Genomic DNA, 24116 nt, shown 5'->3' on the forward strand with positions numbered 1-24116 from the left:
CAGGATGCTGTGAAATGCCTGGCTCCTGCTGCTCTCTGGCTGCCAGAAGAGCCCATGATGCCTTGACCTGGCCTTGGGGGTGATGGTTGGTGACCAGCAGCATCAGGGATGCCTGGGCAGGGTGATCTCCCTCCACCCTCCCTCCGGCTGCCTTTGGTGGCAGTGGGGCTGCCCCTGCTGGCACTGTGCTCTGGCTGAGGATGCCAGATCACTGCTTCCACCAAAGCAAATTCCACATCACCAGAAGCTGAGTGCAGCAAGGGGCTGACAGGTCATTTGCTGTGGGGATTTCCAACAACAAACGAGCTCCAGAGAGCACTCTCAAGGATGGGGAGTGCAGGAAGAGCTTCCTGAGTGGAAGCCTAGTTTTGAATTTACCCAAACATTGCCTGTGTGTCAGGACAGAGGTCACTGGGAGCTGGGGGAGCACACAGGCCAGTGTTTCAGTGGAGCAATGGAGACATCTTCCTTTAGCACTCTGGTCACATACACAGCCACCTCGCTGCTGCTCGCCTTTGTGTCCCTGTGCCCGTGCTGCTGAGGGTCAGAGCCATGGCTGGTGCCACGCTGCATGCTGTGGAGGGGCCTCTCCCCCTTGGTGGTGCTGCTCCAGAGTGTTGGAATCTGAGGTATTGATGATCCTAAGATTGTAGAAAGTCTCTGTCTTTCTGCCCCGCTGCCAAAGCAGAAGCCATAATTGGTCTGTGCTGGTTTTCAGGTTGTTTATTCTGTTTATCTCTAACATGTTCTGCTGCCCTGCCCAGCTCTGTCCTGCAGGGCAGCGTGTGGGGCTCTGCCCTCAGTGGGATGTTACAAACATTAAATACCAGAAACTCCCTGGGCTGGATTTACAATAACGTGCCAATATCTGTCACCTACGTTGAACAGTGTGTCCCCAGCCTGAATCAACAGAAAAATGCCAACACCACAGTGAGACATGGAGGGCATGAAGAAGGAGAAAAAGGACAAGGCACACCCAATTTCCTCCATCTTGTCACCTTTGGACCCCTAATCTAGAATCCTAAAATTTTACTTTTGCACCCGTGCCACACTTAATTATTATTTATATCAAACACTCAGAGCTGGTAATTCATCCTGTAAGATTGAAAACTCTTTTCCATGGACAGAGATCACAGCCAATGTCTCTGGGGGCTCTGTCCAGGGGGGTTCCTGACCCCTGCCAAGGTCCCAGGCCTGCCAGGGCAGCCAGAGGGAAGCCCTGGATTCCCACACCAGAAGAGCACAGAGAGTTTCCCTCCATGGGGATTCCTGGGTGTACAGTCTGTGAATCCTCCAGCGTTAATGCCCAGCCCAGTGGGGCATTAACTGCAGCCCCACCACCTCCCTTGCTCGAGCTTTCTGAGGCAGGAAGCAAAACCTGTGTTGGAGCACAGACTGACAGATTTTTCAGGAAAGATTGCACCTCTGGGATTTCTGGAATAAGCACTGTAGCAGGTTGCAGCATTTATACACTGGTCATGTCGGGCCAAATGGGACACGCTGCCCCTGCTGACTGCTGGGCTGGTTGCCACTGGGAATCTCTCATCCGGGTTGCAGACACACTTGGGATTCCCCTGTTTGTATTAACAACACAAGGAAAGCTGAGCAGGAGCCTGGCAATGTGCACAGGCACCGCTCCTGTGGGGCTGGAAGGGATGAGCAGGGCCTTGCAGCAGCTCCTCCTGCGGTGCTGACTGGCAGGTGGTGCCAGCCCACGGGGACACCTCTGCTGCAGACCATCTCCTAGCCCTGCCCTTGCTTTTCCCTCCTCTGATGGAGTGCTTGAACCTAAAAGCAGCAAGCCAGAGAACCATGGCCTGGGTGGGAGCAGGGAGCTGAGCCTGGGATGCTGCAAGATCTGGAGGAACTGGGATGCTGCAGAGAAAGGCAGTGCCACTTCCCACAGGAATGCTGCGGCAGTGTGGACAGGAGGGAAGGGATGAAGAGCCCTCAGACCTCCAAAGTGCAGGATGGAGGCACTGCCCCCTGACTGCTCTGCTCAGCTGGACTCTCCTGGGAGCCTCAGACTGTGTGGAGATGCCTTGGACTGTTCCCGGTTCCATGGATGAGCTGTTCCATGGGATACTCCCATCCTAGACGCCGTCAGGGTGGGACTTAGGCACTGTCACTAGGATGACATAAAACGTGATGGATCTTACTGTAATCCTTGGAGCCCACGTAAAAAGATACTCTCTAGATATCTATAAAACATGCTGGGATTTGCAATTAAAATACCTGGGTGGTGACTGTGCCCACAGCCTGCCTTCTCTCCCTCCCTCCCTGCATCCCTCTCTCCCTGCCTCTCTGGTTTGGAGCAGCTCCATGTAAACCCTGTTTTGCAATCACTGTTTAAATAACAAGCTGCCTTCAAAGGAATATATTTAGAACAGAGGGTCCCCCCATAAGCACGCTCTGAATGTTTGAGTGATTTCAGCTGGTTTGGCGAGCGCTCTCTGTGATATCATGGGCCGAACATTTCTTTGCGGGTCTGTGAGCTCAGGCTCTGAAGATCTCATGGCTCTTCATCTCCTGCAGTCCCACCAACAGCATTTCCAGCAGCTTGTGGGGCAGGCTGAGTGTGGTGGATGTGTGTGCTGGGGGCACAGCTGCCAGCCCACTGCAGGCTGGCACAGGGGGAGCAGTCCTGGGCTGGTCACTCCCCTTGGGCTGGTCACTCGCAGCACTCCCAGCTGGGTGCTGCTCCCAGTGACATCCGTGGTGGAGTTGGCCATGCTTTTGTGCCCTTAGATTCTCCCAGTTACCATGGGCTCAGTCCTGCTGTGTTCCCTGTCAGTGCACATGTGTGATGTTGACATTTTACCAAGGAGTCTCCACAAGGCTCAGTTAAACACCAGTCTTCCCCAGAGGAGCACACTCACCCTGCTCACACATGCAACAGCTCTGACTTGTTCCTGCAGCAGGCAAGAGCTGGGAGATTTTGCTGAATATCAAATAAATATCAGTATTTTCATTTTGCAACCAACTCCTCCTGGCCTGACAGCCAGGTGCCACTGGCACACTTAGCCAGGTGGCTCAGCACTGCCAGCTGCCCTTGCCTTGGGAGCAGCCCCCCTGGCTCCCTCTCCACGCTACAAAGCCAGCTCCCTTCATTATCTGCTGCCTGCAGGTTGTTCACAAAGCCCTGAACCACACTGGCATCGAGCATTTTAAGCAAAGTTGTGTTCAGATTTCCGTGAATTTTCCAGCAAAAGTGAAGCAGTGGTTTATGGGCAAAAGGACACCAGAGTCACTTTCTCCCCTGTCACGGACACCCTGCTCCTGAGGGGACCCATCCTGCATGGCAGGAGGAAGGGATGGGCTTGGCAGAGCTCACTGGAGAACGGGGAAGAGCCGCCAAGGAGATCCCTCTCCTCCAGGATCACCAGGATGCTGCTGACAAGGGCTCCTTTGTTCCATGAAGGGCTCACCTGAGGAGCAGGACAGCTCCGGGTGTCTAATTAGCAACAGGAGCTGGGCCGTGCTCCTCCTCCCCGAGGCAGCTCGGTCATGTCTCTGCAGCTCTCCGCATTTTTTGCCCAGGTGGTGAAGCTGAGAGGGGCGGTACAGAGGGATGGGCTCCACTCCCACCATCCATCCTCGCCTGCAGGAATATCTGCAGCAGCTCCCAGCCCGGCAGAACCACAGCCTGATGGCGTGGGACAGCCCCAGGGGCATGGGGACAATCCAGGGCACAGGGACAACCTGACACCTGCAGCCACCTGGACTGTTCAGGGGGAGCAAAGGCACCGAGAGAGCTCAAATGAAGACCTGGATTGCTGTGCAGAGCGTCTTTGCACAGCTAAGTGTGGTGGAGAACTGGGTTGCTGAAGCTGCAGACCCATTTTTCAGCTGCTGTTGGAGTGTCTGGAGAGAAGGGATGTGTGTATTTTCAGCGAGAGATTCCCCTCAGTATTCCCACAAGGATTTCTGAGGCTGTATTTGAATCCAGATGAGCCACGGCTGCTCCCAGCTCTGGGAGCAGAGCAGCAGCTGCAGGGCCCCAGCAGTGCCCCAGGGCTCAACCATGGGCACAAGGGCTTTCAACCAGCTGAGAGAAATGCCTGGCTGAAGAGTTTTTTTGTGCTTTAAAATGCGTGTTGATGTCCCACTGGAGCAGTGAGTTTAGAAGTCCTGTGCTCAAAAATTTTAACTTGTGATAATTTTAAGGCTGGGATTCTGTTTTTCCACGTGGGATGCTCTGGGATGCACATGGTGCTGCCTTGAGGTGCCCAAGCAGGGCTCAGCTGGGATGCTGGCACCCACTCCTGGAGGGCAGTGGGTGTCTCAGGACGCTGGGGATGCCTCTCCTTGGGCTTTTAAAGAATTTTCACATCGTGCTGGGCACTGACTGAATGTACCCATGCCTGTTCCAGGACACATCTAGCTGTCCCCTTTGTTCTGGGCCCTCAAAATCCTCCTATTGATATAAATCTAGTAAGATTTACTCCAGCCAGGCTCTCCTCTGATGGCTGTGACCCAATGAAGTGATGCCTTCGCCCCGACTGGCCAGGGACAGTCCCACAGGTCCTCCTGGGTCTGTCCCAGGGCTGCCCCTTCACCTCCCACATGTCCCAGCTTTTGGAGGAGTGAGGGAGCAGGAGGAGGCAGCTGCTTGCAGGCTCCAGCATATGCTCGCCAAGGCTTTTCCTCCAAACGCTGCTCACTAGAGAAACAAAGAGAAGGAGAGAGATGAGACGTGCAGCAAACTCCTGGACGCAGCCTTTGGCTCTTGGGTTGTGCTTTTCTTTGTCTTTGGTGTTAAATCAAGGCTGCATCCTTGCTCAGACCCCTCTGTTGTGGCTGTGTTGGGGGAGAATGTGGCTCTGACCACGCCGTACCCCATCTCCCTGCAGGAAAAAAACAAGGAGGAAAGCATGTTCACGACAAAAAATAGGAGTCAGAGATGGGGGAGGTTCCTCCCTGTCATACTTCTCTCCCTCACCATGCTCAGCCCCCCTGGCTTGCTCTGGAAATCCTGGGAAGTGGAGCTGGGGGGTTGGCTGGGAGAGTGTCTGTTCCTGGAAATGCCCAGGAGAACTTTCTCATTGCGGCTCTCCAGGTAAAACCCTGTAACTTTATCATCCTCAAATAATATGAAAGCAGCCCCCTGTCCTCCAGGCACACAAAGAATGGCTTGATCCCTTGCTAACAAAGCCTCTTAAAAGATAAAGAGCAAAATACAAGGCAAGGAGAGCATGCCTGGCAGGCAGACAGGAGCTGGCCAGTATAGGCCAAATTCTTTAGGAGTTGAGTTTCCGTTTGGGCTCAGCTTTCCTGCGGATTCTATACACCTAAAGAAAACAAACCGTAATCCTATCTGGGGCCCAGCACTCTATTTATTTCACCTGGTGAAAAGATCTTGCCAATTCCCCCACGCTGAAACCCAGCAGCTGCCCAGCAAGGGAGCTGGGCCATAAGTGTGTTCTGCATTACGGAAAAATTGATATTAAAATATAAATGTGGTCTTGCAAGGATGTATTTGCACTCGTACTGCGTGAGACATTCTTCCAGGTTTCTCTGCTATTTTGCTGTGTGATTTGGATCCCGCTCAGTGCCTCTTCTCAGCCTCTGGTAATCCAGTTTCACAGCCATAATCCGCAGATTACATGGGAGGAAGTGCCAGGTCTCCACTCTTACCTCTCAGCTACACCTCTCACCTGTCTCAGGTGAGGACCTGAGCAGAGGAGGGCACTGAGCACATGGCAACATTATTTACACCTTTAAATCGCTCAGAATTAGAGTCCCCACCCCTCCCTTTGCCTTCCTTTCACCTTCACGTCTTCCTCCTTGATTCCCGTGGCTCTGGAGCAGCCAGGGCCAGCAGGGGCAGGCAGTGGGTCTGTCCCATGCTGGGCTGCAGGTCAGAGGGGGTGGGTGACACCCCTGGGTGCAGGCAGAGCCCTGGGGTGCTGGGCAGTGCCTGCAGGAACCCCCGCCCGCAGCACAGGCACGCTTGTGTTTCCAGCGAGCAAGGAGACAAAAAGCCAAACATTTTCCACTCTCATTTCTCTTTCCTGCATTTTGTTACTGATACCTCCCCGTGGGCTTTGGGGCTCTGACAGACGAGCTCTGCAACGGATTAAAGGGTTACTGTGCTCAGCTGTCAGAGGTTGCTGGACCCGAGCGGGGTGGTGCAACCAGATCCTGCCCGTGCCCCGGGTGCTCCCCTGCCTTGTGCACCAGCCCCTGTGGCTGCCGGTGCAGGGATGGAGCCACAGCCACAAGCCTGACCTTCCCCAGCCTCCCCGTTTACAGCTGGGTTTGCCCTCAATTCCACTTGCCCTTTCAGACACACGGGGACGTGACCCTAAAACCATGTAAGCACACAGAGTCCCCTGCCCTGGCTTTGTGCCCCACTGCAGTGGGGCCGTGGGGCCTCTGGCTGGCTGCTGTGGGTCTGGGAAGGGCTGTGGAGGGGTCCAGCACCATTCAGAACCTTGTACACTGCTCAGACCCAAGGGCTGGGCCACTGCAGGGTCCCACACAGGCCATGGCAGTTTATCCCCCAGCCCACACAAACCCCATCCTGCTCTCCAGATGGGGTTCCTAGCTGAGACGCTTCTGAATCCCCCGTAATTGGCAATGGTCATAAAAGAAAAGCCTGAAGTATTTGCAGTATTACCACAATCATTCCAGGCTTTCTGTGGAGATGGATGCTGCTGACAACATCTCCATAGCTGCTTCCCAGGCTGATAAGTCACCAAGTATGAAGGAGGAATGGTGCAGAGATACCATCAGCATTTCCATGACGCATTAATTCTTAAATATGACCAAAGGGATTGGGACCATTTTCCAAAACTCCCCCTTACTGCAGCTTTGAGCAGAGTCCTGTGAGGAGCTCTTGGTTCTTGCATTCACATTTGGGCTCAGCAGTGACAGCCTCAAGGCAAATCTGCTTCCTGAGAGCTGCAGGGCTCAGCAGGATGGGGGCTCTGGGTGCACTGGTGTCAGCCCTGCATGATGGTACCTCCTCTGCAAGGAACCCCAAGAGCAGTGTGGGTCACCTTTGTGGGAGGTGTCACTTCTGTGCCACGTGGGCTCAGGTGGTGTCATTCAGGTGGCTCCAGTACAGAAGAATGAAAATGAATGGTTGGATGGGAACCCTGGATCTGTTCTTACATGTCCAAGCCTTGATCATGCACAGAGAAGATGCTCATTTCTGGAGCCTCCTGGAGATGTGTCCTCTCAGGAGAGGGGGTGGGATTCCCCATGGAGGAGCAGCAAATGGCAGAGGGGCAGGCTGCTGCTGGACACCGAGCTGGTGTGAACCTGGTACAAATGTCCTGGGAAGGGGCAGGGGACAGCCTGAGGCTGCACCCCACAGAGCTGGGGAGCTGCAGAGGACCCATCGTCACACGCAGTTATTAGATTAAGCAGTGCAGGGCAAACTATGACTTTTTGAGGAGCAGGCAGAGCTCACCAGCTGTTTAAACTGTGATGGCTCTCAAATAACAAGATTAGGCAATTGTGGGCTACAGGAAGGATACCAGCAATTACTGCCTGATTGGTAAGAGCTGTAATTAAAGTGCAGTGTCTTTCAGCCTCTCGGAGCACAAGTCCTGTCCACACACAGCCATCCCTACATTTGGTTCTCATTTATTTGCCTCTCCAAACACGACCTCTTCTGCACCTTGTCAGGCACCTTCAGCTGGTGCTGGACGTGAGCACAGATCTGGGTGTGGGGCTGCTGTGTCCTCAGGGGCTGCCAGGACTCAGTGCCACCTCCCAGCCCTGTCTGCCCTCGGACTTGTCTACACCTGGTGCTCCTCTCAGGGCTGCTCTAGTCCCTGGTGTGGGGCTGAGCTCAAGGGAAAGAGGAAGAGAGAAACCAGCATTTTCTCCCTCTGTGGCCCCCTTCCCTGCCAGGATGAGGCGATGCTCTGCCTGTGAGCTGCCTGTACGTGCTGCCTGCTGGCCCTGGAGCGCTGAGGAGGGAATCTGCGAGATGGTAAAATGCTCATATGCTTGTAGGCTTGCTCATCTTCTATCTTGGGTTATTCAGTTTATGTTTTAAAATGTAAAAAGGCCTCCTACGTACATGATGTCTCTATTGTATAAAAATACCAGCCATGGTATTTCAAAATATCTCCCTTTCCAACAGTGACTCCTACCCGCCAGCCTCAGCCCCCGTCCCCACTGTTCCTCCTGGCATCCCAGACCAGCTGGAGCACCATGAGTGTGTGGGGACACTGAGAAGTGCTGCTGTCCCTCAGCTCTACATGGATGTTTACTGCACTAAGGATGTGTTGTCTACCAGAGGGTGGTTAGCAGCTCTCCCCAAACCGGGTGAGTTAAACCTGGCTGTGATGGAAGGCAGCTGCTGGCACTGCTGCTCCTCTAAATGTGCTGCGGCCGAATGATCAGTGTTTTCCAAAGGGAGCCATCGATCACCTCTTGTGTTTGTTTATCCTCAGCAGACAAATCAGTGGGACTTGTGGGAGTGGGGTCTGTGGGCTGGGGGCTGCCCGTGCCAGGCAGTGCCCTGACATGCATCTCGCTCCCAGGGGCTCCCTGTGTCCAGGTCAGGCACAGCCCAGTGGCAGTTCCTGCTCTCCAGGCAGCACTGCAGGGATGCTCCACATCCGTAAAATGCCCTGAGACTGGAGCTGGGGGCTCTGGACATGCTGGCTGGTCCATTGCAGCAGACCTGGTGATGACTCTGCCACCACAGCTCACTGCAGGTGTCCCAGCTGGGACTGTGACACACGGGGTCCTTTCTGCACAGACACCTCACACCTCCAAAGGGACTCTGCAGCCAGAGCAGTGGGACACAGATAACTTGTTATTGCTAATTCTGAGCAGTACTAAAATTCCCTTTTAGGCCAAACATTTTGCTTGCTTCAGCTGCTCCTGTGCTGGGGAGGGATGGTTGTGAGAGGGACTCAGAGTCACATTGCTTAGGAAATGAATCTCCCTGCCTAGGATAGTCAGGTGAGGTTTGGAGTCCCAGGCCTGTGCTCTTTCCTCTTGGTTTGTGCCAGATGGAGCTGCCCTTGCCATCCTGGCACATGGTCAGCTCAGCACAGGTGGGATGCTTTCTGCTAGAAATGATGGGTCTTTCCATCAGAATGTCTTGAGCAAGGAGTGGGGGAAGAAAGAAGCTTTATCTTTACTCAGATGTTCATGATCAGCTGAGCAGCAGTGCTGTGTGGCTGGAAGGACCATGGTGGATCTGCCTTGTAGGCACAGAGTCACTGCTCAGCCATAAAGATATCCAGCTTATTTTCTTTTTCCAGGGAAGTTTGCTCAGCTGGTGGCTCACGACACTGACCTGAGGGATGCCACAGCCTTCCCAGCAGTGATCCCACTGTGGACGGTTGGCACTGGAGAAATAAGTCTCTTGGTGGTTCAGTTGTTTCTGACTAACTTAAATACATGCACCATGTCCAGGCTGTGGAGCAGAGCTGAATTTGTGGCTTGTGCACATTCCTCTGTGGTCCCAGGGTGGTGACAACCAAACCCCTGTGCTGCCTGCCCGAGATCCCTGTCAGCCCTGCATCCCTGCCCTTTGGGATCCCTGTCCTCCTACATCCCTGCCCAAGATCCCTGCCTGCCCCTCATTCCTGCCCTTTGGGATCCCTGTCAGCCCTGCATCCCTGTCCAAAATCTCTGCCTGCCCTGCATCTCTGCCCTCTGGGATCCCTGTCAGCCCTCCATCCCTACCTAAGATCCCTGTTTACCCCACATCCCTGCCCTTTGGGATCCCTGATAGCCCTGCATCCCTGCCTGCCTCTCACCCCTGCCCTCTGGGATCCCTGCCTGTCCAGGATCTGTCTGGTGTCCCAGCCAGTGTGGGTGGTGGCAGTCAGCAGTGACTCTTGGCTGGGGACCCTCAGCTGGGGAACCTCGGCTCTGTACCCGACTGCGCAGTGCTTTCAAGGGGCCGGGTACATTTTTTTTTTTTTTTTTTTCCAAGCTCCTATTTTCTCATGCCAATCCTTCAGCTGTCCTTGGGAACGCGGCTGCCAGTGCGGAGGCGGAGGGAGCCCGCGATGAGCGATGCCACAGAGCGACCCCTATAGTTAAGGTTACATGAGAATTTCTATAGGCTAAAAATTTTCCCAAACATTCACCTGCTGGGCTTAAATTTTCCATGCTTGTTGTTTGCCTGAAGGTGAATTGTTGTCAAGCTTGAGAAAAATTCCTTTGGCCGTGTCTGTGTTATGGGAGAAGAGAAAATACTCGCTTCCCACTGGAAAAGCTTTAGCAACTTTTTCCCCCCTTCTCCTTCAGACAGGGCTACAGAAAATAGCCTGGAGTCTGAAAAGCCTCGGAACTTGGCCTGGCCCAAGTACCTCAGTGGGAAGATTAAAGCGAAGGAAAAAAAGGGATAAGAAAATGGGAAACTGGGCAAAGGGGCTGGGGGAGGGCACAGCTGTCAGAGCACGCTCTGTCTTGCCATGATTCCTCTCTCCTCTCTCTCTTTTTCTTTTTTTGCTGTTGCCTCGAGCATCAGGAGCTCCACCGGCGCAGATGGAGCCGGGTTCGGTGTCTCGGAGCAGGCAGAGCTTGCCGGGTGGGGTGGACGGGGCTGGGGCCGGTGTTGGCTCCTCACACCCTGTGCACACCAAGGCTCCGCGTTTCCTTCCCTGCTGTGCCACTCTGAGTGATAAAAACAAGGGGTGGGCACTTCCCCCTTCTCCAAAACCAGTGGCTCATCGGGGACAGGACTCCAGGCTGAGAACCACTCTGGGAGTTCTCGTGTTAAGAAAGCCGTGTGGCTTCTTGTGAAGTTGGTTGCTTGGTATTTTTTTTTAAGGAGTCGAGTTCCAAACAGGAACTTTGTTGATGAGTTGAAGTTATACCATCAAAGGAAGGAAATATGAAAAGGTGGATTCATACATAGATTTTTCCTCCATGCTGCTTATGAAGTTTTAGAAAGTGATTTTTTTTTTTTTAATAAATTACAATTTAGTAAATTGGGCCAGACAGCAAACCGTGTAAGGACATGCACATCCCTGCATGTGTTCTCTGGGTTTTGGAAATCTGAAGGATGTCTTTGAGAATGAGGGACCTCCTGAATGCATGGCCAGCAGAGCTGTGGGTCAAACAGAGTAAATGAATTATTCAAAGCGTGCCAAAGGTGGGATTTACACTTGACTCTCCAACCCCAACTGGGAAAACCCGTGTGGCATGAAGTGCACAAGCTGCTGGGTGCAGGGTGAGGATTGACTGCTGTGTTCTTCACTCTTTTGCAGTTATGCAACAGAACATCACATTCCTGTCATTTTTGCATCTCATGCTGGCTCCTGCCTTTGGCTGGCAGGTATTTTCTGGAAGGAGAGGTGATTCCTGCCTTCCCTCCTCCCTCCCTTCCTCCTCCAGAAGCCGCAGGCGCTGCTCTGCCTCTCCCTGCAGGTGTGGTGACCACGGGTTGTGGTGGTGACCATGGGTTGTGGTGGTGACCATAGGTTGTGGTGGTGACCACAGTTTTTGGTGGTGGCCATGGGTTTTGGTGGTGACCACGAATTTTGGTGGTGACCACGGGTTGTGGTGGTGACCATGGGTTTGGGTGGTGACCATGGGTTTGGGTGGTGACCATGGGTTTTGGTGGTCACTCACACTGTGCAGGGGGTTCTGCACTCTGTGTGCTCCTGATCCCAGTTCCTGGGCAAAACCTGTGCTGAAGAGGCTGCAGGAACAAAAGGCTGCTGAGTCCTGCACAGGCATCCCAAACAAATCTCCCTCTCCCAGAGCAGGAGGTGCTCCTTCCCACCCCAAATCCTCCAGGTGCTTCCATGCCGTGCTAATCCCGCTCCCGGTGATGATTTTATCCATCTCCAGACCTTGCTGCAGGATTCCAGGGTTGTTAATGTATTTAATGCTGCTCTTCCCCCTGCTCCAAGCATCACAGAGACAAATGAAACAATATCTGGGCAGTGCCCCTTCTGCAGGCAGGGATTCCTGGGAGAGGGACAATGTTTGCATTGAGCAGCAGCTCCTCGTTGCTGTCTGCTCCTGGATCTGATCCGGCTCTTGAAGTGGTTTGGGCTGGAACAGAACACGCCTGTGCGGGGAACAGCACAGGGATTTTAGTCACTTCTTGAAATGGGGAAAATTGCCTCATTTTTCAGCATTTGGCCTGCGATCCCACACTTCCTAGCTCTATGTAGGGATTAGTTCATACTTTTTTTGGTATTTTTGGCCCGAAATGAACGCTCCCAGCCAGAGGAGAGATAATTCCACTTGTGCTGATCCCCTGGGGCACATGCAGAGCTGCAGAAACAGGAAATAGGAAACGTATTACATACCTTTTCCCCTCAATTTTGTTTTCATAATGCATGGAAAACAGCAGAGCTCTGAATTATTTGAAATTTTAGAGTTATTTAATATTTATTTTTGAGAAACAATCTCCCTTTTCAGGGAGGCCTCGTGGTGTCAGAGCAGCTGTCTGGGCAGCTCCAGCTCCATCTCCAGCTGGGGTGTGAGGGAGCTGGGGGCTGCTTGGCCCCATGGGGGGCGGGGGGGTCCCTGTCCCCAAGCAGCCACCACTGTGAGTGTCACATGCCAGGAGCAGAGGGCATTCTGCTGGCAGCAGTGCACTCACACATTCTTGGGTTCCTCTTTGGAGGGATCCATCCATGCAGAGCAGATCCTGGGCGCTGTGACCTGGCTGTGATAACAACCCCAGCTGGGGACAAGGGGAGCCAGGGCACAAGGGAAGCCTGGCATGCCCACAGGACTGCCTGGGTGCTGTGAGCCCTGCCCTCCCACTTGCCTCATCCTTTTTTCCCCCTGTCTGTAGTTATTGCACGAGCCCAGAGGGTTCCTGCTTCATGTTTACTACAATGGAAATAAATTCAAATGTCGTTTGGAGACCATATAGAAAGCAAAGAGCTAAAGAAAAGAATTAATGAAGAACTCATTATGCCAATCTGATGTTTTGGTTTCTAATTTTCTTCTCCAAACCCACCCTCCCAGATCTGACAATCCATCTAATTATTGCTTGGCCTTTGAAGCAGTTTAACTGGCACGTGCTGGGACTTGGGCAGTTTCTTATTAGTGGTGGGGAAAGTTGGGATTGAAAAATCTTTGTGTTGTGTTGGTGCATTTCTGGGTGTCAGAGGCTTCTAAGTGCCTTACGTTTTTCCAATCCATTCTGCATCTCTCTAATTTTCAGGGCTTTCAACACTTTCTGGCGAGCAAAGCCTGTGGATAACCCGAGTAAATGACTTTTTCCATGAATAGAGATTGGCCAGGGAAAGCTGAGTGATAAACAGAATAATCCTTTTTGTGCTTTTCCCAGCTCCAATCTTCTTTGCACACCAAATAAACACTCTCAAGCTGCTTAGAGCAAAATCTCTAATAGGCTGTGGTGGTGCTGAGCAGGGCTTGGCTCTGTGTCAGACCGAGGGACAGGACAGTGGAATAAAGTCCTAAGATTTTTTTGGGAATTAGTTTACATACCCCCAAGCATAGTGTATTTTGGCACTTGGGCTGCATTACAATATAATCCACTAGCACTCAAAATAGCATCAAAAATGGCTTTTTTGCCCATTTCTTTGGCTTTTCCCAGAGCCCTGTGTGAGGACAGAGAGCTCAGTGTAGGGGACCTGGGACCTGCTCGGGTTTGGTGTCCATGAGTGCCATGTCCCCACCTGCTCTGGCCCTGGGACACTGCTGTCCCCTGCCAGCCCGACGGGACAGAGGCAGGCTGGGGGTCACACCCTCGTGCGCTCATGGCCTTGGAAGCTTCAGCTCCCTTTCTGTCAGCTTTGGGATGGAAATGATTTGCTGTGTGAGGGTGGGATTTCTTCCCAAGTGGATAAACGTAAACCCACTGGGTTGGCGTGGGGGGTGTCTGAGGGGTGCAGAGCTGGGCTGAGCTGCTCGTGTGTGTTCAGGATGTCTTAGCTAATGGTTTGACACTGTTATTGGAGAAACTGAACCACGCTGAGGTTAGGGCCTCCAGACATTTCCTCAGAGAGCAGAGGGGTGAGGCTGCTGCCTGCAGCAGCAGCACAGGGAGATCCTGTCCATGCTCCTCAAATCCAGCGTTTCCATCCTGCAACTTCTGCCTCTGCAAGTCCAGTAAAACTCTGCATTTCAAAGAGCCCCAGGTCCTTGGCCTGCAGGAATCCTCTCTTTATTGGTGTATTAAGAGCAGCTTTGTAGAAATAACTTGTACAAAACCAGAGCAGTTCTCATTCTCCCAGGTGGGAAATGAACAAACGAGGTAATGTTTGCCTGAAGCCCAGGCCAGCCCCAGAACAGGTGGTGGCTGTTATTGTCAAGTAAGAAAATGATTTTGTAAGTAATTAGTTAAACTGCTCAGCCTACATCTCTCCAAAGAAATACCCCCTAAATTCATGGAGCACATTGACTGAGATGCATCTGCTCAGTGTGTGGTGATGTGGGGCACAGCCAGGTAAGTCTGCTCCAAAATAGCCTCTGTGAACTCTGGCTGGAACTGAGCTATCCACATAACTGCTCTGTTTGGCTAAAAAGAAATAAATCCTTTGTTTCTGGCAAATAATTCACAAAAAATATTTTTTTTTGCTAATATTCCTTTGCAAAGAGTCCAGACTGACATGAATAGTAACAATATAGAAAATTAAAAAAAAAAAAAAAATCCCATCTTGATCAGTAATGCCTGAATGAGCCAAAACCCGACAGAGTGTGTTTGTTCCCCAGCTCCTCGGCAGGGAAGCATGGGCAGGAAACCTGTGGAAATGTTTTTAAAGTGTTTACAGTGGCACTGAGATGCACTTTTCACCAGCTCTCCGTGCCCAGGCTGCCCACGCTGCCGGGCTGGGGGGTCCTGTCAGAGGGGTCTCCCCTGCAGGTGGCCGGGGGACAGAGGGACAGGGGGGTCTCTGCCACCACTAGAGCGTGGGGGAAGAGCACAGTGGCTGTGCAGGATGACCCTGTGTCAGTGCCCCTCTTTGGGGGCAGTGTGTCCTTGGGTTAAATTAATCAGCTTCCCGAGAGATTGGGCCTGGCTGCTTTAATTTCAAAATCCACCGGTGGTTTTAGATGAGAACCGCCACTGTCCCTCCTCTGCTCCCAGCCCCACCTGCCCTGCTGGGCATCAGAGTCTGGGCACCCCAGCTGTGCTGGGAGGTCCCACAGAGCCAGCCCAGCACATCTCTCCAAGCCATAGCAGAAGGCAAAATGCTTCCCATGTCCTCATTTCCTTCCGCTTTGGGCACCTTCAGAAGAAAAACACTTTGGAACAGCAGTGTGGATCTGCGTTCCGTCAGAAGGGCTTTGGACCTTAACTGGAGCTCTTCTGGTCTTCTGTCTGAGGCCAGAGTCCTCATGGCTCATCTGGGAAAACCAGGAAATTCATGATCTTGATTAGAGGGAACCAGGCTTTGGCCCTGCTGAGGCTGGAGTGGTCCATCCTCCACTGAAGAAATTGTGCCACATCTCTGGCTTGCTCCTGTTCCTGCACAGTCCTGCCCTGCCTGCACTGGTTCTTCTGTTAGTGAGAAGATCCTTTCCTTGGCTCTGCACCAGGGGCAGCCCCACAATGGGGACAGAACTGTGCCAAACCAGCAACAGGAGATGGTGATGGGGGAGTGGGGGAATCCTTGGCTCTTCCCATGGTTTCCATGGTTCACTGTGTCCAGGCTCAGTTTTGGCAGCTGCAGCCCTGCCTTCCTGGGGTCAGCAGGTGGGAGACCAGCAGGGTCCTGCTCTGCTTCCACCTGTCCTCTGCCTTTCAGACCTTCCTGGTGTACCCTGCACACTCTGGAGAGGCTCACCCAGCCCCTGTGTGCTGGCACGGGAGTTCAGAGGTCTGGCAAGGAGCACAGGCGTGCAGCCCCTTTCCGTATGTCCCCTCACAGCCAGAGTGGCTGCCCTGCGTCACCAAGCCTGGCTGCTGTCCCTGGAGCAGTGTGGCTTGGCCGTGCAGCCCCTTGGTGGCATTTGGAGACAATGATGCTACAGCCTCGAGGTGAGGGATGGAGAGGCCAGAGGCTGCCTCAGCCCCTGCAGCTGCCTGGACATCCAGGAGTGCAGAGGAGCCCAAATTTGTGAGTGTGGGGGAGAGCCAGGACCCTGCCCCTGCAGATCAATGCCGCCTTTCTTCTGGGAATGGTTTCCTGCAGCCTTCCAGCATAACTTGCCACTTGTTGGGAGGTTCATGCCCAGCCCCTGCCGAGGTTCTGTGCCAAGCGGGGAGGGAGGAGGTGAACAAGGTCTGTGCTGCCACAGAGACCAGCGAGCTCTGTGCTCAGGGCTGTCCCCAGTTATCCATTTCTGCAAGAAACAGTGTCTCGCTGCATTGTGCCTGGAGCCTGCTAATTAGCTGTAAGTGATATAATGCGACTGGGATTTCAGCTGAAGCGTGAATGACCCATTCCCTGCTCGCCGTGGCGCTTGGCGTGAGCGCTGCTCACGGACAAAGCCTGCTGGGAGGCATCCCCTGCCCTGAGCCTCACAGCCCGGCCCGCTGGCACCGAGCCTGACCTCACAAGCTCTTTTCTGCTCTGCCCCTTGTTCTTGTGGCCCTGGTGCTGTGAGCACTGAGCATGAGGTCCCTGTTGGCCTCACAGCCCCAGGCTGGCACAGCTCTGGACTGGCAGGCCAGGACGAGGCACTGGGATTATACCGAATTTCTTTGCAGCTTCAAAAGAGAAAATTGATTCCAGTGGGGAATGTACTGAAGAGATAGGGGCAAGTTGTGTTTTGGGAAGGCTGTGGTGAGGTCGCAGCTGGTGCTCCAGGTCTGGGGTTGGTGGAGGAGCTACTGGTGGCCCTGCACCATCCCACACAACTGCAGAGCTCCATGGGCAGCTGACACCCAGCTTCATTGCAGATAAACTCCACAGGGAGCTGGTGGTCCCTGGGGCTCTCTGTTTTCACCAGATTACCATGAATCTACCCCAAATTCAAGCTGGGTTTGCCACAGATACCCAAGGTGTGTCCCTGGGGTCTGATGAGCACATGAGGCTTTGAGGATCTGTGTGTGTGACCCTCCAAAAAACAGGACAAAAATTCATTTGCAAAAATACACCTGGCAAACTCCAGAGCCTAAAATTAGAAGTGCAATTTGATATCTGAGTGCCAGCAGCAGATGAACAACAGGTCACGCACAAATGTAAATTGCCACACGATTGACATTGGATGAACTTTTAAAATCTGGATGCCAACAGATGCACGATAATAATTTTCCTACAAAATAAACATAAAGGGTTTGTTCTTGTGCCAGTCCTCAGTTTCTGCTGCATGTTACAAAGGCAAGCTAATTGTGGGTAAAAATATTGAGTAGCAAATCCTCTTACCAGCAAAGGTGCAGTTTCCAAACCTGCCACCGCTCAGGGAGATCCTTCCCAAAGCCAGATATTCACAGTGTGTTAATCTGCTTGGCTAGAATTTCCTACTGCAGAAATGATATTCAGTAAGTAAAGGATAAACACAAGAGCATGGGAAGATGAAATAGAAGGATATCAGTGGGTCCTGTGCTGTCACAGGGCATTTTGGGAAGGTGTTTGCTCCAGCACGTGCCCCACAGACTCACATGGCTGTCGCAGTGCCAGCCTGGAGCACGCTGCCTGGCTTTCAAGAGGAGCCAGCCCTCTTTGATGATGCAGAAATCATTTTACTTATTGAAGCAGTGAATGTTAATGATTATTAATTGGAAAAGACTCTCCAGGGGCCATGTGTGTGTGGGACTAGAGAGTGCTTTGCAATTCCAGCATGAAATGAGTTACTCCACAGCATTAAAATGAGCAGAGCTCTCCCCAGCATCCCCAGCAAGTAATTGAATTGTTACTGCATGGCACCAGCCTTTCCTCTTCACTCTGCATGACACCGGGAGCTGGGCTCTTTCACAGTGAGCATTCAGCCTAAATTCAACCTGAAATCCAGGTGGAGAGATATGTTTTCAGCTCCCCTCTAAAGCAGTTGCAGATTCACCCCATGTACCCTGGAGCCCCAGAGCTGTTTTGTCTCCAAGGAGTTTGTGCAGTGGTCACAGCCACACTGGGGCCAGCAGGGAGCAGTGACCCTGAGGGGGCTGCAGGCAAAGCTCCTGAGGAGCCAAAGTGGTCCCAGGGATGAGGACAGAAGTGGCTGCAGCAGCTGCTGCTGAGAATGGCTCAGTTTGCCCAGAGGAACAAGGTTTTCGATGGCCTGTGCTTTGCAGGTGTGCAGAACCCCCTGCCCAGGGGTAGGCTGAGTCCAGAGCAGTGGATCCGAGCTGCAGGTACATGCTGCACGTGGGAAGCAGCGTGGGATGATGCAGGATGGGATCAGCTGAAGGTGTGGGACTTGGGGAAAACTTGTCTTACAACTGAAACGACCTCTTTAAGGCATCCCTCTGTCCTCCGTGGAAGGGAAGGTGGAAGCAGGATCGATAAACCAGTGGTGACTTTTAAACTGTGGGAAGAGGTCACAGCCAGAGGGACAACCCAACCTGCTCATCATGCAGAGGGGCTTGTGCTCCTGCTGGGAAAGTGGCTGCTGCCACTTCCCTGCCTGCTGATGGAGTGACCTGGGGAACTTCCCAGTAAACACAGCCTCGATTTTCTGGGAAAAGGAGAGAAGTTGAGAACTGGAGAATGAAATGCCTGAGGAAGGGCACGGGCTGGGTCTGTGGTCCTGCTGCCCGTCATGCCAGTGATGTATTGCAATAACACATCATGGGCTGGTGGCATTTGGTGACTTACAGCTGCAATCTGTCACCAGGCCAGTGTTGTTGGCATCCTACATCAGCAGGGCACTGGGAAGAACCAGCACAGCAGGACAGGGCAGGGGCAGCTGCCCTCCAGCCACCTGTCTTGGTCAGGATGCTGGGGATGGGACAGGGAAGGCACCAAGGGGATGGTGGAAGTTTGTGGTGCTGTGGAGCAACCCCAGCCTAAAGCAGCAATGCCTGGTGTGTGGGGAAGGCCCTGGGAGCCAGACACTGTGAGCCAGGGCACATCTTTGCATGGGCTTGCATCCCTGCTTCCACTGTCTTCCAGAGGCTGAAGGAGGCATGGCATGGATTGGAGGGGGCAAATCATTCTGGGCTGGTTGGTGCAGGAGCAGCTGAGTCTTTGTCCATCAAGGGACACTCAGTGCCCAGCGCAGCCCCTACCTCCAGTGCTCACCCTGCAAAACTGACTGGCAGCTGAATGTCAGCACGGGGACCATCCCTGGGAGTGACCCACTGTGGGCTGGGTGGGCTGGCTGCCCACAGGGCTGTGGGACTGGCATGGAGAGGTGGCACAGCTCGGCGCAGAGCCCTGAGGTCTCTCTCAGTGGAGGGGCTGGTTGCTCCTGGGGCTCATGCTGGGGTGTGCAGCCCGGAGCAGGACAGCCACAGGCAGGGGCTGTGTGGTCAGGCAGGACCCCTGTGCTTCACAGCCTGCTTCCACATGAAGATTCCAGCCAGGAGTGGTGGGTGCGGCAGCCTGAGCCAGACTTTGTCCCTGCCCAGCAGCTCCCCGGGCTCTTCAGGCCGAAAGGCTGTGAGAAAAGGGGCCTTGTGAGAGCTACAGCAATTTGCCCGGTGAATAGGAGTTGCTGTTCCTGTAACACGAGTTGTTCACACACATGCAGTAATGTCCTGTTTGGGGCTTATGTAATGGGATGGAGGGGCTCCAGTGAGGGACCGACCCCGTGGAGAGGCACTCGCGCCGTCTCGGGCTGGCAGAATGAGCTGGACTTTTCCAGGCCCTGCTGAGATGTTCATTTATAACTCCCACCGTCTGGGAGAAACCTTGCCAATCAAAACACGCCACGGGTTTTCCAACGGGTTAGGAGCACTCCTCTCAAAGAGGGTTTTTGAGGGGGGCCCAGGATATTTGATAGGAGTTAAGCTGTAAAATTAGTTTCAGAGCAGCGGGTTGTCTCCTTCCCAGCACGCTTGGCTGGCGGCTGCGGGAGCGTTAACCCCTCACGGCTCTGCTCCTACCCTGCACTGCCAGGACACCGTGTCCGTCCTGCACCACGGGGACACCCTGTCCACCCCTCTCCCATGGCCAGGGACAGCTGTGTCCGTGCTGGGTGGCTGGGCCATGTGGATGGTCTTGGTGGTGATGTCCTGCTTGTGGCCCCAGCAACTCTCCCCAGGATCTCTGGTGGGATGTCCTGCTCCATGCCCCAAGCCTTTGCTCTGGAGCAGAGCCCTGCAGGAACATCTCTGTCTGAAATTCAGGTTGTTCCAGATGTGGTGAATGTACAAACTGACATGGCCATAGTGGAATGGGCTGGCCCCAGCCTTCCCCATGTGCCTGCATGGAGACAAAAGCTGACCCAGCCTGAGGCTGCACGGCCCTTGCTGGGAGGGCTGTGGAGCAGTGGGTGATGGGAGCATAGCAAATGCCATTTCCATTGTTGGGAAGCATCAGGAGCTGTTGGTCTTGTTCTTTTATCCTCTTTGCACGTTCCTCCTCCAGTCCCTCCTGGGCTTGCTCAGCCCCGAAGTGAATTTTCCCTTGCAGCTGACAAAGGCAGGACCTGCAAGGAAGAAGGACCTGGTTTGGAAGAATCGGAGCACCTGAAACACCTCAGCCTGGCATGGGCATTTGCAAAATCCCAGAGCCTGTCTTGCAGTTTAGTTGTGAAACGAATGATCTCTTTGTTTTCTGCTGAATGATAATGAATCACTAAAAACTTGAAACCATTTTAAGGATGAATAAATGACACCTTCTAAGCTCCATGTTTATCTACTATTCTGCTACCAGAGCAATTTCATAGCAGAGCTATCAATGAATTTAATTTACATAATGGTTTATCATATACTTCAATATTTCAAACACACTTCATTAGGCAGCACCACGAGCAGTTCCACGCTCCCTGATAGTTCCTGCAAACTTTGCTGTGAAACACAGCCTCTCCACTATAACTAATGCTTTAAAAAAGGATGAGAATTCCCTAGAGCTGGGTTCAAGCAGCTTTTCTTGCCCTGCTTGCACAGAAGGGTCTGCCAATGGGTGGGGGACGGGTGTGGGGACAGTGTTGGAGGGGACAGCAGGAGGGGGACAGTGGTGGGTGCACAGCAGTGCGGGCTCTGTGTGCCACAGCCTCCATCTGCATGTGAGGTTCCAGTGACAGGGAGAGTGCCAAGAGCCTGGGACCAGGATCGGCCACCCCCGAGGGGACGGAGGGCACAGCCAGAGTTCGGCGTGAACAACCAGCCACGTTTCACTGAAGGAAAGCTAAAAATAGGAATTTCTCCAACTTCCAGGGGGCCTTACCGAGCAGCTCAGCCATCCTTGGGGGCTGCGCTTGCCACAAACACCGGCCGTGGGAGGGAGCGCTGTGTTTTGTAGGGAAAATAAAGTGTCTGCTGCAGGCAGGCGGGAGCGTGCGGTCCATGCAGCGCCAGGAGCCCAGGGTGCCCATCCTGCTCCTGCTGCTCCCATCCCGTTCCTGCTTTCCCCATCCCGCTCCTGCTGTCCCCATCCCGCTCCTGCTGTCCCCATCCCGTTCCTGCTGTCCCCATCCCGCTCCTGCTGTCCCCATCCCGCTCCTGCTGTCCCCGTCCCACTCCTGCTGCTCCCATCCCGTTCCTGCTGTCCCCATCCCGTTCCTGCTGTCCCCATCCCACTCCTGCTGCTCCCATCCCGTTCCTGCTGTCCCCATCCCGCTCCTGCTTTCCCCATCCCACTCCTGCTGCTCCCATCCCGTTCCTGCTGTCCCCATCCCGCTCCTGCTGTCCCCATCCCTTTCCTGCTTTCCCCATCCCGCTCCTGCTGTCCCCATCCCACTCCTGCTGCTCCCATCCCGTTCCTGCTGTCCCCATCCCACTCCTGCTGCTCCCATCCCGTTCCTGCTGTCCCCATCCCGCTCCTGCTGTCCCCACCCCGCTCCTGCTGTCCCCATCCTGCTCCTGATGCCTCTATCCCGCTCTTGCTGTCCCCATCCCACTCCTGCTGCTCCCATCCCGTTCCTGCTGCTCCCATCCCGTTCCTGCTGTCCCCATCCCGCTCCTGCTATCCTATCCCGTCCCTGCTGTCCCCGTCCCGTCCCCGCTGTCCCCGTCCCGTCCCCGCTGTCCCATCCCGTCCCCGCTGTCCCCGTCCCGCCGGTGCCGCAGCCTGCCGGCTGTGCCTGGCACGGCGCTGCCAGGCTGAGCGCTGCCTTTCCCCTGTGAGCGTGTGCAGCACGTGTGTCACATTTCCGATAGCATCCTCTTACATAATTTACAGCAAGGATAACATAAAGGTTATTTTAAAAAATAAAACAACCTCCTTTACATTTATTAAATTTGCTGGAGCATCCCATATGCACCTTTGCAAACTCCAGGATTACCCACAGGGGTCTGATCTGCATGTCACATTAGGCAGATGGAATATTTTATTTATTCCACCTAGGTTGTAATGGAGAATTTAAACCATTTGCTGCAACACGTTTGTGTTCCAGGAAACGGTGTTGGATGCTGCTGAGTGCCCTGACACACTTGTGGACCCTAAACATATGAGATTTGTTGGGAACGTGGAGCTCAGAGCAGCTACTCCTTGGTAAACATTTTTGCAGCACTATAAAGCAATTCTAGTGCTGCCAAATATATTTATTTTTCACTCCAGCCCCTATTCTTTGTTAAAAATAGGGTTTTACTCAGAAGAATCTTTGGGGTTTGGTTTATTAATTTTTGCACTTAACTGAATTTCACACTTTTGACCATTAAAGCTGTTGCAAGGGATGGACATGAGGAAACTTTAACCATTGCCTTTTAGTAGCCTGTCTGTGGAGTGTATTAAAGATTCAGCTGTGCTCTGATAAGAATCATGAAGGATGTATATGTTTGCATTGTTTTTGGCAAGAAACATCCAAATGATCTGTATTTATTATATAAAATTGATTTTTTTGGCATGCATGCTATTTTTCATGGATTTTGGCCTCATACCAACACAAACAGGGTGATCTTGAGCAAAGCCATGCATTTCTAAGGCTCTGTTTGGAGAATTTTTAAAAGAATCCGGGGTCGTAGATTTGTCTGTGAATTTACACTCTGCAATAGCAGCAGTGGTGGAAAGCCACATTTCCAGCATGGCTGCAAGGTGCCAGTTGCTGTTCAGATTTTGTCAAGGTTTGCAGCTGATCTTTGCAAGGGGAGCTCTGGGAGCTGAGGCTGGGCAGGACTGGAAGGGGCAGGTGCTGTGGGGGGCTTGGATAGGGACAGGAGCCACTCAGCAGTGCCAGTACAGAATCACAGAAGGGTTTGTGTGAAGGGACCTAAAAGCCCATCCAGTTCAAACCCCTTGCCATGGACTGCAACACCTTCCACTATCCCAGGTTGCTGAAAGCCCTGTCCAAGCTGGCCTTGGATACTTCCAGGGATGGGGCAGCCATCACCTCATGTCTCAGCTTCTGCTGTCAAGATGTTCCTCTTCTCTAGAGAGGGATGGATTGCTCTGCCAGAGCTGCATCCTCCAGGGACCTGCCCAAGCTGGGGGTTTCTACCATTAAGAGCATTATGGTAGCTCAGGGAGCTCTCAGAGGATGCTGTGAGAAGCACCCTGGATGAAAAGTCCTTTAAACTCTCTGAATTGCTGAGATACTGACACCACTGGCTGCAGGCCAGGCCATGTGGAGCCATTCTGGGAAGGACAGAGCAGTGTCCCCTGTGCCACCAATGCTATCGAGTTCAGTGTCAGCCATCCCTGCAGCCACAGCACTGGAGGTCAGCCCTGGCTGGACCTGCCAAAGCTGCCCTGCCTGGTGTTATGTGTAGTAAATATAATTTGCACCATTCCTTGTATGAAATATGGAATATTGGATACTTGTTTGTATTAGTTCCCCCCCTTTGCAGGCGAGACTGGGTGTATATTGGAAACTGATTTACAAGTAAAAGGATGTGGCTGGGCCAGGAGATGGGCCATGGCTGGACTCCAGGTGCTGACCATTGGGTGCTGATCATCACATAAACGGCCCAAGATGGATCTCATGGAAATCCTGACAGATCCATGTGAATGCAGGCTTCCTGTAAATCTCATCAGGGATTCACCTACTCCGGACACTGAATTATTCCTCCTCATCACCAAAAAAGAAAATCTTATTAACCTATAGACTCTGAATAGAAGATAAGACTGATTGCTGAAATCTTGGCCTCAGGCAGAATTTTCCCTATAAAAACCGCTTGGGCCAGGATGGAGGTGTGTGGGCATAGGGGAAAACCTCTCTTGAGGCTGAATTCTTGTTGCACACCCAGGGATGATTCCTGGGTTTGGCTC

Source organism: Lonchura striata, chromosome 18 (assembly GCF_046129695.1).
Source record: "Lonchura striata isolate bLonStr1 chromosome 18, bLonStr1.mat, whole genome shotgun sequence".
NCBI lineage: Eukaryota > Metazoa > Chordata > Aves > Passeriformes > Estrildidae > Lonchura > Lonchura striata.